Source organism: Suricata suricatta, chromosome 16, assembly GCF_006229205.1.
Source record: "Suricata suricatta isolate VVHF042 chromosome 16, meerkat_22Aug2017_6uvM2_HiC, whole genome shotgun sequence".
Taxonomy (NCBI): Eukaryota; Metazoa; Chordata; class Mammalia; order Carnivora; family Herpestidae; genus Suricata; species Suricata suricatta.
Window position 1 is genome coordinate 39,653,159 of NC_043715.1, and position 4,397 is coordinate 39,657,555.

Below are 4,397 nucleotides of genomic sequence, written 5' to 3' on the forward strand. Positions count from 1 at the left end.
GCTGTTTACAAGAGACCCATGTCAGCCTGGAAGCCACCTTCAGATTGAAAGTAGGGGATGGAGAACCATCTCTCATGCCAACGGTCACGACAAGAAAGCAGGAGTAGCCGTACAGACATCAGACAATCTAGACTGTAAAATATAAACTATATCGAGAGATTAAGAAGGGCCTTCCATCATCATTAAGGGGTCTATCTACCAAGAAGACATAATAATTGCAAGTACTTATGCTCCAAATGTGAGGGCACCCAAATATATGAATCAATTCCTAACAAACATAAAGAACCTCATTGCTAAATATAGCCATAATAGTAGGAGACTTCAACACCCAACTCTGAGCAATGGATGGATCCTCTGAAGAGAACATCGACCAGGAATGCAATGGCTTTGAATGACACACTGGATCAGATGGACTAAACACAGATATTTAGAACGTTTCATCCTACAGCAGTGCTGTACACGGTCGTCTCCAGTGCACAGGAAACACTCTCCAGGAGAGACCACATCCTACGACACAGGTCAGCCCTCAGCAAGTACAAAAAGATCGAGATCATACCATACATAGTTTCAGAACACAGCCCTATGAAACTCAAATTCAACCACCAGATAGCAAAGAGCAAAGATAACAATAGTTGGAGACTAAAGAACATCCTACTAACGAATGAAGGGGCCAACCACAACGTTAAGGAGGAAATTAAATAGTACATGAAAGCCATTGAAAGTGACAACACGACAGCCCAAAACTTCTGGGACACAGCAAAAGCAGTCACAATAGGGAAGTATATAACAATCCAGCCAGCCCACGTACCCCAGTCGAAAGGTCTTGAGTAGGGAGTTGGTGTCAGCGCAATATCTATAGGAAAGAAGACAGACAACGTGAATGGTGGTAATACCACTTTTTACTACGATAGCCAGTGTCTTATATACCATAAGTGATTACATTTTTTTCTTTAATGATCACATAGTTTATGGTCCTTGAAAGAGTAAAAACATGTTCCAGGAGGATCATTTTTTTTTATCACAGAAGAGAGAACAGCCGTGAAAACAGAAAAAAAAAACAAAAAACAAAAAAACCAGGAATGAGGGAGTCTTTTTCTCAAAGAATATTCTTTTCTTCAAAGGCCTTTAGGAGTTATGTCTAGGCAAGATGCTCATTATCCAAAAAGTTAATTTTAGACAGAGCATTGTGTTTGCCCCCACAGCAGGCAATGAGCTGGGAACAGAAATAATTTAAGGGAAAGCTGGTGTCACTAACTGACCCAAGTTGATTCAAACCCTAAAGGTATATGTCTTTTTTGCTTTTGCAAAGCAACAAGAAAATCACAGACAGGATAAACAGAAGCCATATGTGCAGCCCAGGAGGCCAAATGTGGTTTCACAGTCTTTGGACTTGTTCCACAGCTTCCCAAATAGTTCTCCTGCGGCCCGGAGGCAGTGCCATCAAAGGTCGCCTTGTGGGAGGTTTTTTGGCCTACTGGGCCCCAACAGTTCCCCCCTATTTTTTATTTAAGAACTCAGTAGTTTTAAATTCCAATTGAAGGCAGGAAACACTAGATTTGAGGCACCGGTAAATGAGGGGCAAAAGAAATAAGATCAGCAATATTATAGCCATGGAGGCACTGACTGTAACCATCATAGAAAAAAAATTGGAATGTTTGATGAGATTTGCAATTCCATTGTAAATATTAGTAGCAAGATCATCGGCATTAAAGGCCCCTCTGGCCTCATTTATATCAGAGATTTGTTTATGCAGAGCGCTTAAATCAAAGCTTAGGTCAGAGTGATTCCAAATCCCCCAAATACGTTGTTGTACCTTGTACCAAGAATGTACCTGCAGGGGAGTTACACAAATCCATTTGTAGTCCGAACGGCACCTTAAAGAGAATTGAATTTTTAGAGTTAATAGCTCTCGACCCATAGACACAACTGCTTCTTCTAGGGCATCCACCTTATCATTAAGTTTTCTATCAATAATCTCTTGAGTGGTAAGAGCTAAAGTCACATTTTTTTGATAGATCATTGACTAAAGAGGCAGTGTGTTCTTCCTTAACCAGCGCAACAGTAAAACAGTAACAGCAGTAATAATAGAAATTAATGTTGTTACTCCTAATATTAAGGCAGCAATAAATCTTTTTGGGCGAGATAATTTTCCATTTAAGAGTTGCAAAACTTCGATAACCATGATTGTCATACCAGGAAGAGGTAATATTAACAGGAATCATAATATAAGGCGGTTGTTTTACAATCATCATCATCATATGGATATTCATTCCAGAAGTGACACAATTAGACAGAATACATTCCTTACAGTTTATACTGTAAGTATCAGATTATTTCTTAATCTGTAAAGAAGTAGGACTTTTTGTCATAAGTAGTGCAAAGGGAGAGGTCACATATGCTGTAAAGTTATGGAACTGGACTTTCTTGGAACTAAACTGATAAGTAGCTTTACGAGTAGCAAAAAGTAATTTCCAAATATGACTGTGAAATTTAATACTGTGATTTTGCTGAGATACTAATATAGGAACTATAAATCCTTGAGTAGATACATGATTAATCAAAATAGGAGAGGGCATAAAAGAGTCACTCCAACCATATTTTTCTAGACAATAATTTCGGTAATCAGATAAAGGGTCGAATAGACTCCAATCTTGAACAGATGAGTTATTTTCTTTAAGGAGAACAGGTCTAGTAGAGTTCAACATACATTTAACCCAAAAAGGACGTGGATCTCAAATACTGTTACTCACAACATAGGCGACAAATGGCTTACACTCTGGATAATCAGAAGGATGAACATAATATTTAATAATTTCTTGAATTGATTCAAATGGATAGGCTCTCACAACAGAGACCTTGGAGCCCGGGAAAACAGCTGTTAATGCTCGAGTTTTAGTGTTTGCGCACTAGTTTTGGAGACTCCATCGTGAATGGCATCCTGAAAAGTGTGTAGAATCACAATTAGGACTAGGAATAGAGAATGGCCCATCCGTGGGAAAAGTAAAACAGATGGGCGAGGAGGAGGATATGCTGGTATGAGTAAAATTTTTATTAAACGCAGTGACAAAAACTCTAGGATCAAGAACACTAGGGCCCCCAAGGATGGAAGACGCATTAGTATAGACCTTAACAGTGTCCTCATGCCAAGTAACAGGATGAAAATTGGGAGGATTAGGGAAGAAAGCCCAATAGTTAGTAGCATAAGCAGGGTTCATTTGAAAAGCCAATAAAGTAAGGGTTGCAAAAACTAGGAACATTGGCTTTCTGGGCCTTTGTTGTTGAGCTAAAAGTTGCTCAGCTTCTGCGGTCAGTCTTTGTATGTATTTCCAGTTGGGAAGCAGATCTCGTCCGGAGTCGATTGAGAGTGAAGCATGTGAGGGAGCTGCCCGCCGCTGATGATTATTCAGATCAATTCTCTTTATTTCTCTGCTCCACTCCCCGGTGTCTCTCCTTGATGTGGTCTGGGGTCGGGTCCGACGGCGACGACGACCAAGAGGAGACATATCGGCCCAGTGGATCTGGCACCCAGATGGGCGCATCACTTTCCTGTGGGAAGACACAAGCAAAACCTCAGCCCATTGTTAGTAAGACAGCAGGGCCTTTCCAAGCTCCTGAGAGCACATCTTTCCATTTCTCCAGGGGCTTTGTGGTCAGTTTGCTTTGCCAATGCTTAAGCGTTGGGGCTTCCCCTGAATTGTCTGTGGAGTCGGGTGATTTAATACAAACATACAATGAGCCAGGATCTGATGAGGTGAGGCATACTTAAAGTCTGAATTTTGAAGTCTTACTATTTGATTTTTTAAAATTTTATTAGTTCTTTCAATAATGGCCTGGCTTTGGGGATTATAAGGAATCCCAGTTGAATGCTGAATGTGAAACTGTTCACAGAGATTTTTGAAACTCTTTGATGCATATGCTGGCCCATTATCAGTCTTAATTCTGAAAGGCATTCCTAGTGCAGAGAAGCATTGAAATAAATGTTGTTGACCATCCTTAAAAGCCTCTCCAGTTCGAGCAGATGCGAAAAGCGCATGAGAATAAGTATCCACAGTGACATGAACAAAGGACAGTTTTCCAAAAGAATTAACATGAGTTACATCCATCTGCCATAAAGCACTAGGTTTCAAGCCTCTGGGATTAACGCCCACATCTGAGACTCCTGAATTAGTAGGTGGGCACAAAGGACAGTTCTTAACTATTTGCCGAGCCTGTTCTCGAGTGACCTCAGAGCTTTAGAGCCTCGATGAGGAATCTTATGAGATTCCTGAGATTCATGCACAGGATCCATAGTTAAACAAGCGACTTTAGTATGAAAGTCATCGAAAGCATTTCCCTCAGAGAGGGGGCCAGGCAATTTAGAATGAGCTCTGATGTGTCCTATGTAAAAAGGCTCTGGG

At 40.6% G+C, this 4,397-nt stretch overlaps 1 long non-coding RNA gene across 1 annotated transcript in view; it reads right to left on the reverse strand.

The window, feature by feature from the left end:
* Positions 1–3,028: 3,028 nt before the first annotated feature.
* The window catches only part of LOC115280973, an 11,380-nt gene continuing 10,011 nt past the window's right edge, over positions 3,029–4,397 (reverse strand). Inside the window, exon 3 of the long non-coding RNA XR_003904013.1 lies at positions 3,029–3,546. This is a non-coding gene — a long non-coding RNA (uncharacterized LOC115280973). The remainder of the gene's footprint in view (positions 3,547–4,397) is intronic.